The sequence below is a fragment of the Rhinolophus sinicus genome, linkage group LG05 (genome assembly GCF_036562045.2).
Source record: "Rhinolophus sinicus isolate RSC01 linkage group LG05, ASM3656204v1, whole genome shotgun sequence".
Taxonomy (NCBI): domain Eukaryota; kingdom Metazoa; phylum Chordata; class Mammalia; order Chiroptera; family Rhinolophidae; genus Rhinolophus; species Rhinolophus sinicus.
Window position 1 is genome coordinate 4,987,388 of NC_133755.1, and position 12,024 is coordinate 4,999,411.

Below are 12,024 nucleotides of genomic sequence, written 5' to 3' on the forward strand. Positions count from 1 at the left end.
CTTTGGTGGCCAACCTCCGGGCATTGAGGGGTCCGCCTTTCTCAGAAAGGAACGCTGTTTCTAAGCCTCTCGTCATCCCCAAATTGCCTTCATCCCCAGACCCTTCCAGTGTGGGCTGTTTCCACATACCTTCAATCTACGTGGTGGCTTGTGTGTTATGCGTATATCTAATCAACTTGCCCAAACGCAACCAAAGTAAACCATTTGAGTTCCTTGAACGTGCAAGTGTCAACTTTTGTTTAGAAGACTTCCTAAGAGGAGGAATGCTGAAGGAGACTATCAGAACTCAAAATTCAAGCATTTAACAGTCTGAAATTTTTGCTAGAAGTAGCTAATGGTTAATGATTTAAACGCTGCTTTAAATGCATTAAAGGTATATTATTAGCATGTAATCATCACAACAGCCATGCAAGAAAGGTGTATGACCACCCTCAATCTATCAAAGAAATTGAGTCACAGAGAAGTTAAGTAACTTGCCCAAGGGTGCACAGCTTATAAATAGCAGAGAAAGGATTGTTACCCAAGTAATCTACCTTCAGTTTAACTCTTAGACACTAGGCCCTCTTTTTCCTCACACTAAAACCCTGTCCAGAAATTCTCATCAGCTATCAGACGTCCAGTCTTTTCGATTACTACTGTAGAGTGTTGGATGATGAAAGCACAAATATGAACACCTGACCTTCCATGAATCACATCTCTCTAGCTCAGTGGTCTCTCTGAAAAGGGGGCCGTTGAATTTATAAGTTCAATCCCTTCCTGCCTAGCATTCTTTGATTGTTTAGTTAACGTAATCCTAGTCTGGTAGAGAGTCTCAACCCTCACTGGATAAAGAATAGAAGGAAAACAAGCCAGGACCTTCGTTCTCCCTGGGGTAGTGTTCCAAGGGGAGCTGTGATTGATAGAGAGCAAACCTATTCAACAGGCGACTAATTGAAGCACATTGTCCCAATAATCTGGACCCCTCCATTAATAGAATTTTAGAAAATGATGTCTTTTCCCCCTCTTTTTTCCATTTTGGGGAAATGTAGAGAAAGTATACAAGTAGCTGAGGGTACAGACTGAAGGAAAATTTGGAATACCGTTTTAAAAACTTAAAAGGTGGGTGTTGGGAACACATTACAACCTAAAGTAAGTAGCATAAAGACACAATCTCAGGTGTAGAACAAAGAGCTTCCTTAAACTTTCTTTTTCTGGAACATGACAGAATGTAGTTCTCTGTTTGAAGTGATTATATGAAATCAATACCTATAATGGGCAGGATTTTAGCCATCTGGAAAATTTAGCTGTGTCACAGCCATAAAGCTATAGGTAAAATATAGTGTAGTATTAATAATAGCTTAGATTTTAAAGCAGACGGGTAGGTTTTCAGCTGTCCCTGCCTTTTATTTGCTGCAAGATCTTGGGCAAGTTACTTAACTTTTCTAAGCCTCAGTTTTCCCATGTGTAAAAATGAGCATAATAATAGCATAAATTATATTTCATAAATTATAAATCTTACCTCAGAACTGTGCTTGGTGCGTGGTAAGACTTAAAATATATTAATTACCATTCAAGAAATATAATGTAATTCTGAAAATGGAAACTTTTTTCATATTAAAAATATTACATCTTTATGTTTTTAATGAAGAAACTGAGGCCAGTATTTTAAGCTAATAACTCAGTGATGAGAGCATATGTTTGATGCCAGCCTTCTGACCAGTATCTGCTAGTTACACCAGAAGCTCTTAAAATGTGATGAAGGGAGAAATTGAACTAATCATATATGGTTATGTCTGAGATGCCCTATCTCAGATAACATCCATTCTATAAAAGTAATTTTCACATTCTTATTTCCTAAAAACAAACATTTATTGAGTACTTGCTATGTCTAGGGAATTGTGTCGGGTTCTATAAAGGGTAAACAATATTTATAATTGAAAGAAGAAACAGTTGTATATACAAAACAGTAAAATATTATAAGCAACATACGTACCAGGTGATCACTTTGTAAGGTATATAAATGTCTAATCATTGTTTTATACACCTGAAACCGATATTGTATGTCAACTGTAATTGGAAAATAATTTTTTAAAAAGAAAAGTACCAAATAAGGTCCTTTTATAAATGTTAAAATCAAAAGAACTTGTCCAAGAGAAAGAAATTTGGCTGGAAGTCAAAAGACCTGAATGTTAGTGCTGACTATTCCACCAAATAGCTGTGAACTTGAGAAATCTGCTTAACTTTTCTGTGCCTTTTCTCATTGTTAAATATGGATAATGATAACTGTTCATCTTACCTCACAGGAGTATTGTGATTATGAGTGTGAAATTAATAATAGCCTAAATTATTTTAAAAGATATTAGTAATATTAATATTCAAAATAATACTAGTAGGAAAGGGATTTCGATATAGCAACCACATTTTAGTAAGAGTTACTTAGACCAAATTGTAAGAGCACTGAGCAGAGTCCATATATAATAAAATGACTGTCTACCACTGTTCTCGTCCTCTTAAATGACTCTCCCTTCCTAAAATGACTATGGTAATTAAAGATTGCTAAAATGAAAAATTCGTTTCCCAACTTATTTTTAACTTCGAATAAACTACTCAGAAGAAATGAATAATCTGCCAAGCTGCTTTTGTTTCATAAAAATGGTAAGTGTCACGAAATTAGAGTTCTCAGGCAATTATTTTGCCTATTCTATGCTCTCGTATCTTGGAATAACTTTGATGATGAAGGGTATTGGGCCATCCACATAATAAAAGCTCCAATTAACTGGTTGGCGTCTTGAAACACTTACAAACTAACCCTAACCTGAGACCAAAAAATGAAATTCAGGAAGTCACCCTTTAAGACCTAACATGATCCAATTAGGACATCACAAAGTAGACCACACAAGAGATAACACAGGAAACAGCAAAGATAGGAGACCTGCATGGGAATCCGTCTTTGCTCCACCACAATGAGGCCCGTGTAACAACAAACAAATCACTTACCTTTAGTTTCATTGTCTATGCATTGGGAGATTTAAAAATGAAATAATTTGAATGGCCCCTCCTTCCTCTAAAATTATATGATTCCCAAGAATTTCCAGAACATTTTTCTGTCTTCCTGAGTCTATATCCAGTGTAGTTTTGTTTGACTAAGAGATGCAAACAAAATGAATTATTACTCACCAATTTGAGAACTACATTGTTTTCCAGTTGTGCCACTGGTCTCACAGCTACCTCTAATTTATTATATCTCTAATCAACCTATCTTCTTGAAAATGTCTGTTATTCTCAGTGACCTGTGATGATTGCTGTGTTACTTCTGTGTCTTTTGGGGAAATGTTTCATTTTCTTCACAGATTTATTTGGCTTTTTCACCTTTAAAAGAATGAGTCAGTCTCAATTAAAAGAATACCCCCCCACCCCGTTAGTGCTTATTTATTGTAAGAATGCCATCTGAAACCCTCTGATCCCTAGGTATAGAAAAACAAAGTACAAACTCTCATGCTTCCACATGTTTGCATAATGGGTGTTCAAATTATGACACATCTTAAATGTAAGTCACAATACCCACCCAGGTTCCACCATAATCGCCATCCCCACTAGCGGTACTTACTACATCGACTTCAGGTACTGCACCAGCTATACAGGCCTTGTGTTCTCAGTTCTGCCTAGATTTCAGGTTATTTCTGTTTATAATTGTAAGAAGAGCTCCCTTCCTTAAATATGCTGACATGTCACTGCTCTTCTAAATCGTCTAGTCTGGTGACACAGGAAGGAGTTACACTTCCCTCTATTTTTGCCAGCTCTGCAGCCCACCAAAGAGTTCTGTGAAGGCCCCCAGAAACCTATCACTTTCAGCAAATTTCCCTCTGCATGGATACATATGTCAAAAAACATATTTTTGTGGTAGGTACTTTCCGCTTAAATCCTTCTTTCGTTACCATCCTTTTTCAGATGCTGGGTTTTCCTCCACAGATTACAATACTGATGCTAGAGCCCTAATCAGTGCAGTTAGGAATGAGAATCATCTCTACCTTACCTGTAAAGGCTGTGGTTACCACATCTAACCCAGTTCCCTCGCCAAAGGACTTGCTTTCCTGGACAGGTGACTCTTCTGGTTAAACATGAGGTACCTGCTAAGGAATGTCCTCATAATCAGATAATGGCTTGGTTTCGATTTCATCAAATTATCTTTTAATTATTTTCCATTTGAAAGCAGGTAGTTATTCTCTCTTATTTGGGTTTTTGAAAATTCTGATCTAGTCTTAAAATACTGTATAGCACAAGATAGTTCTTATTAAAATCACAACACATTAAAATTAAAAATCTATAATGACTCCAAATGTTCCCAAGATAGCTTAAATCATTTGTATTATTAGATTTATGAATAATGGTTTACCACGTGCAAAATGACGATGTACATCAGGTGGAAATAACCACCAATGGAAGTCCCTTACTTAGCTTCTTCATTTGAAATATTACCCCTAACTTTGTTGAGGCACTGGGAGATTAGAATCATAGAAAGCACCAGGTAAAGAAGTTGGGCACTGGAACCAGACTGCCTGAGTCTGAAGCCACTTATTACTTATTTGATTTGGGTCATGTTATTTAACCTCTTTGGGCCTCAATCTTCTAATCTATAAAATGGGAATAATAATAATTTGTGCCTTTCAGATACCTTAATGACATAAAATGCTTAATGCTTATCACATTGTAAGCTCTCAGTAAATATTAGCCATCATCACTTCCATCGTCATCATCATCCTTACCGCTGTTATAGGAGTGGCAGGTCACACAGTATATGGTCACATTTCCCATGCTACAATATGCCAAGTAGAAGTATAGATTAACCACAAAAGGTAGGTTTACTCAGCTTATCCCTCCAACTTGAGAGCGGGGAAAAAAACACCCAGGGCTAAGATTTAAAATATAATGATTTATTCCAGTCCTAGCCTATCTCACCGGAAATCATTACCAGCGCTTTGTGATGGCAGCACTACATAATAAGATGATGACGAATTTCAAACGTTTTCTTCTTCTTAAATGCTGGAATATACTGTGGTGAATTATTTTGTTTTTAACTGTCATTATGTATCCTGAGCCTTCACAACCCACACAGTAGAAAAAGGATGAAAAAAGACAAACAGTAATTTATATATGGATTTCATGTGTAAGAACTAAGCAAATGAGTGTATAATTTATAGTGCAGAGTGTTACTTTGTGACACATTTAAAAGTTATTACTCTGATGGATGATTTTGAAAATTCCAGATACATTAGACTCATTCTTTTGTATAGTACTTCTCTAAATACCATGTCCAAATCCACAAGTATTTATCTTTTTTTGGTTAGCATCCAGCTGGTAACCAATCAAATTATCTTAAGTTATTCTAGGACAGAAGCCAGGAACTTGATCTTATTGCATAAAGCTACTCTATTTCCTCTTTGTATAAAATATATCCAGCTATTCGTGCCTAGATATTTACCTGAGAGAGCATTTAAAATTGTTCCCTTTGTAGCTGCTTGAGTGTCACTGAGAAATAAATTAAAAGAAAAATAAAATGTAGTCAAGTACGTCTGATACAGCCCAACAAGTTAGTGTGTCTCGGTGGCTTCCATGGGACCACCTTTACAAGAATCACCCAGGATACTTGTTTAAAATCCGGGTTCCTGGACAGTACTAAATACATAAAGAATCATAATTTTAAGTAGAAATAGGGAGAGGAGGAAGAGGAGACAGAGAAGGAGGAGAATTATTATTTCTGGAATCTACATTTACCCAGTGTCCATGGGTAATTCCCAAGTACACACTGAAATTCAGGAACCATTACTCTAGGCTCTTATTTTGTTAAGAATTTTGTTTTAATTTAGCAAATACAGAAATAATTATGAGTTTTATATCAAAATAAGTAAGTTAGCTAGGTTTTATTAAGTGTCTTTCCAATTTACAAATTATAAATCCATAATCCTTTTCCTATATCAAAATGTTAATTAAATCCACTAACACTAACTTAGTACTACTAACAACTACAACAACTAACATTACTAGGCCTATTTTGTTATTTAAATGAAATCAAAATTAAATGCTCAAATTCTTGTTGGCTGTATATATGTAATAAAGATAATGATTTTAATATTCCTCTATATTTCTGATAACTATCGTTTCTTACAAGTATCAGAAATCTGACAACTCTGAGATTCTGCATTTGAGATCCAACATTGGCCAACACACCATTCAAGTGATAGAACATTTGGACCAGGAAGAAAATTTGGGAAGCAAAGAAAATTCATTTACCACCGTGTTCAATTTTAAGAAACCCATCTAGATCAAGTCCTATAAACAATATGCATATCTAAAGTCTTTGCCCAGGAACGGTATATCTGAGGTAGTCTATGAAGAAAAAGGAATTATAACCAAATATTACCAAGATCATCCAGGAAGAAAATGAGAAAAAAAGAAGCAATTAAGAGGCCCTATAACAGTGCAAGCATTTTTTCTCTTGCTTTTATTTTTTGAATTTCACTTTATTTTTATTTTTCATGAAGTAATATGTGTACAAGTTAAAAAATCAAATAGCACAGACTTTAACAAAAAAGGAAAGTTTCCTGCCCTACCTCTCCCCACCCCTGATTTTTGCTTCCCACAGTCAACATTTTCAGCTCTCATAACTGTCTCTATCGGTATTGCCCTCCACATTTTCTTTTTAAAAAATGTGTACATTGCTATTGCAAGACTTTTTCATTTTAAACTTTATGTATTGACCACCTTATTATGAGAATACAGTTCTTTTCCCATCCTCCATTCAACCCTATCCTCCCAATATAATTACATCACTACTTTGGGTTAAATAAATATTCAGAGTTCCCATTATTATGACTTTATAAATATTATTTAAAAATGAGTCACAAAGTATAGTATAATCACGTTTTGATTAGTCCACTACTTTGTATTTTTTCTGGAGTTAACATTGGCCTTTTCTTTTTCTTCATTCAGTGGTCTATGTAACTATCACTAATTCATCTCCAAACCCTACCACACTGCTCTAAAACGCTAATCAACATGGTCATACACAGGGGGTAATCTATCAGTTCTCTTTTTCTGGGTGACTGGGAACCCTACCTTCTTCTGTTCCATTCTAAATTGGCTTCTCTCTAAGCTCTAAAGCAGGCCTTTAAGCTTAGAATTTTCCTTTGGTATCATGGAAAGGTGCCTCTCACTTCTCTCCCGTATTGGAACACCTGGATGTCCCACAGCCAGGAACAACAATCAATCACGCCATTGGACTGTTCTATAGGAACCCGACCACCACTGCCACCTGCTGTGTGGTGCTTAAGATTCTAGGGACTAGATAGCACATGCATCCTTAGTGGGGGCAATAGTTCCCCAAAAGGACAAAAATTGTTTGGGGGGATGAAGAACCCATAAAACCTTACTCTTGTAAAATATGAAACACCTATATAGTACATAAACAGATATACAGTATATCCGTGGCATTAAAATTTCATGGATGGGGGTAATTAGAGAAAAAAATGTCTAAAAAGGCTCCTCAGCGGAGCAACAATAAAAAGAAAGAAGGCTGAGGAACACTGAGATAGTACAACCTTTGCCACGGATGCCCCAGAATATCCGATGATACCCTTGTATAGCTGCCACCTCACACATCTCCACCTTCCAAGGCGCTCCTGCTTGAGGTTGCTTGATGGGACCTTAGTAATGTTTAGAACTGTTGCCTCAAGGGAGCCTGGGAAATATGGTTTTAGCTTTCTAGTGTTAAAAGTAGAGGTAGGCTGTCAGAAAGGGGCAAAGGGTGTAGGTGTTGAGTGCATCAATCTGTCACCTCAGCCAAAGCTTGGTCTAGAATTGTAGATTGAAACCCGTTTGCACATAGAATTTTGAAGGTATTGCTCCATTTTCTTGTAAGTTCCAATGATGCTGTTAAGAAATGCCACTTTAATTCCTGACTCTTGTGTGTGACCTATTTTTTTTTCCTTCCTTCTCTGGAAGCTTTTTAGATTCGTCTTATTATTGACATTCTGAAATTTTAGTGGTGTCTTGTGGTGAGTCTTTTCTATTCATGGTGCTGGTTATTTGATGGGCCCTTTCAATTTGAGAAACACAGAACCTTCAATTCAGGGAAATTTCCTTGTTTCTTTGATAATTTTCTCTCCTTCATTATCTCTGTTCCTTCTTTATGGAATTCTTATTTGTAAGAGAGTGGACTTCCTGGCTTGGTCTTCTATGTTAATATATTCTCTGTTTTCCAGCTCTTTGTCTTTTCTCATATAAGCCTTTCTCAACTTTATCTTCCAACCTTCTCCTGATTTACTGATTTTTTTTCCCTTCAGCTATTTTTAATTAAATCATTCACAAAGTTATATACATTTCCCTCATTGGGAATTTTGGTAATGAATAAAAGTAACAAAATAAGATAACAATGAAATATGTTTCACACATTAAAAAATTTCGTGTTTTGAGAAGGGAAATATCGTACAAACAACAAAAGAAATCAAGCACTCAGAATACATCCACACGTGTGTGCAAAGACAATGCACCCATCAGCTAGCTCTGTTTCATCCTATACATAATCACTAAATCAACCACTTATGAATTAGAAGTGAGAACATTAAGAAATATGAGACCTACCTTATGTTTCTGATGTTTACAGTATCAGTGCGAGACTCATAATAGAGTCTTCATTGACGCTAACTGACAGATGTTTCCAAAGTAAAAGGCAAACTTAATTCCTACAGCCTGTTGAGCTGTAAGATTTCATGGATTTCATTATTCTTATGAGGAGAATCTGACACAATTTATAGTAAAATAGCGTGAGTAATAAAGCGCACCAAATAAGTATCACTAAGAGTAAAACCTACACATATTAAAATATTGATTTGAACCATGTTCTAATTGAATTAAATGCCCATTAAATCAGCCAACTTTTCATCTCATAAGACCTAAAACCATATCAAAGAATATGAATTCACCCACCAGAAGTTTGCAAACACCTAACCCCAAGTTAATATTTGTACACTTGTTAAGAATTAGTTTAATTAAAGTTTACTTTTCAGGTATAAAACAAATAAGTCTTGGGGATGTAATGTACAGCATGGGGAATATATTCAATAATACTGTGATAGCGTGGTACAGAGTCAGATGGTTGCTGGATTTACCAGGGTGAACACTTTCTTAGGTATATAAATATTGAATAAATATGGTGTACCCCTGAAACTAATATAATATTGTATGTTAGCTATATTTTTTAATAAAAATCTTTTTTAAAAGAATTAATTTAATTAGAAAAGAAAAACAGAAACAAACACATGCATCTTTTTAATTTAAAATATTTTATATTACACATCAACAACATTCAGATTTAAGTTGTGAACCAAGTTTACTTTTTACTGGTATATTTATGTGAATTAGGCAAACTTATAGTAGTATTTCCAATGCCCAATTTCTTCCTATTGAGATATGAAAGTATAAACCTATTTTGAATAAAGATATTTGTCAAGATAGGGATCTAAACATTTTGTCAGGCAAACAATATGGTGAAAAAATTGACTATCTTAAAATGTATACAATCTCATAAGTGCCCCTGACTTTTGGTGATTGAAATACATCTTGGGTTCCTAGAGAAGTTATATACTTTATTTAAAAGGAGGACAATGACTTATAAACTCACCAGAATATTGAAATCCATTCGTTTTTTTAAAAAACAAGATGTGAGCAGTGGGTTATGACATGTACATGACGTTCACACAATATTACTTCTTCTGTTTAATGGTATTCCTGTAGAATTGGAATACATCTTTGACTTTTGGCAGTGGTCACATTTGATGGTCTGTGTAATATACTTGATTCTATATATACAAACCAAGCATTTCCTCCCCCAAGATATCACATTCACAATGTCAAAAATTATAGTTATATTTAGAGAAAAAATAGTGATATAGCCAAAATAGCCATCACTCTTTGCGGCTAAAAAGGTAGAAATTCTGAACAATATTTCCACTGGTGGTCATTCTGATGCCTGTAAGACCATGACACGAGATAAAATTCTTGTTAACCTGAAAAAAGTAGCAATGAAAACAACAGTCAATCATGGAAAATTTTCCACTACAGTAGTCCCTCCTTATCTGCGGGGGGATACATTCCAAGACCCCTAGTGGATGCCTGAAACCTCAGATAGTACCAAACCCTATATATACTATATTTTTTCCTATACATACATATCTATGATGAAATTTAATTTATAAATTAGGCACAGGAAGAAATTAACAGTAACTACTAATAAAATAGGACAATTATAACAATATCCAGTAATAACAGTTATGTGAATGTGGTCTTTCTCTCTGACAACTGATCTGATACTAGACAGCTACTAAGTGACTAATGGGCAGGGAGCATATAGAGTATGGATACGCTGGACAGTCACATCCTGAGCGAGACACAGCAGGAAGGTACGAGATTTCATCACACTACTCCAAATGGCATGCAATTTAAAACTTATAAATTGTTTATTTCTGGAATTTTCCACTTAATATTTTCGGACCCCCATTGACTGCAGGTAACTGGAACCATGAAAAGAGAAACCTCAGATAAGGGAGAACTACTGTATCCCCACTACAAGGTTAATTAACCAAGATAAAGCACAATTGCAGTGATGCAATAGAGGAAAACCAGCGCTCAAAGGTGACACAGAATTATGCAGAAGATTCCTTTTAAGGTCATTGACGTTCTAATCTACTACACATATTCCCATCTGAATTCCCACCAGAATTAAATCAATCTGATTCAGTCTGAATGAATAAGCAAAATTAGCATCAATGGCACCAGTATTGGAAATTTTAGGAACTCCACTTTTGCCTTTAAAATTTCCACAAGTGACAAAATCAAGATGAAACCAATGCCCTGATATAACTGAGCAGCTCATTGGGTTTTTTGAGAATATTAAAGATTCATATGAAGTGCATGAAATTAATATTTCCTTAAGTATTAACTATTGCTTACTTATTCATTTATTCATAAAATATTTGTTTTTACTGACGAGATAATAGACACATCTACAGTGTTTCTATGAACTGCAAACCTCCTTTACTAAATGTCTAACCTCAGTGCACACACCACTTTTCAATTCTCACACACCTTATAGGAGCTTTGATAAGTGGAAAGTATAATGCTCAGTTAAACATAACTTTTATTAGCTGAAATTTTTCTTGTAGATATAAATAAAGTATATTTTATGACTATATCAGCAGATCAAAATTTTCAAAAATAGCTAACACCGTTTAAAAATCTAATATAGTAGATTTAGAAAAATATGACATAAAGATCAAAATAAGAGAAAGAACTTATTTCTATCAGTAAAATAGAGGGACTCCTTTTATGCCCATTATTTTAATCTTTCAGTAACAAAATGTTTATTTGAACAGGACTTTCTATAGCTTCAATCTGAAAACTGAGCAATTTTTGGCCCTGAGAGCGAGGGAGAAAGAAGATTGAAACTCTATAGGCCTTTGTTGAAAATCATTAGCATGAATAATTAGGTAAGAAATAAAGAATTATTAAATGAACATCCAACTGCCAAGGACCTCAGGCAGGCTTATCACCTCAACCAAATATCTTGCAAGTGTGTTTCATTAACCACAGGGAAGCAGGGTAGAGTATGGATGGATTGATATAAAACCAACTTAACTGCTGAAAAAGATTACTCAAGTATGAAGGGCCAGGAATCAGCTTTCTCAGTGCCTCAGTCTATAACCATTACCATGGTGTTCACAGTAGAGAAAAAAATGTCACCAAAATGCAACACAGAGAGATCTATGTATGTATGGTTCAATCAATACATTTTCTCAAAATGTCTATTCTAAGATTTTTGGACTCTCAGAATTGTTAAAGAATTTTTAAAGCTGCAGCCTGATATACTATCAAGCATTTTTTTAAAAAGTATATAGAGACTCATATTCTAATCTCTAATTTTTTACAGGTTACTTCAAGAATATAAAATTGTTTCGACATAACCAAATATTTAACCACTGGTTTTAGAAAAGG

The 12,024-nt window shown here is 35.0% G+C and overlaps 1 protein-coding gene across 2 annotated transcripts in view; it reads right to left on the reverse strand.

Annotated features, from left to right (window-relative positions):
* The window catches only part of MBOAT2 (membrane bound glycerophospholipid O-acyltransferase 2), a 175,491-nt gene that overhangs the window by 98,226 nt on the left and 65,241 nt on the right, over positions 1-12,024 (reverse strand). The window lies entirely within an intron of this gene.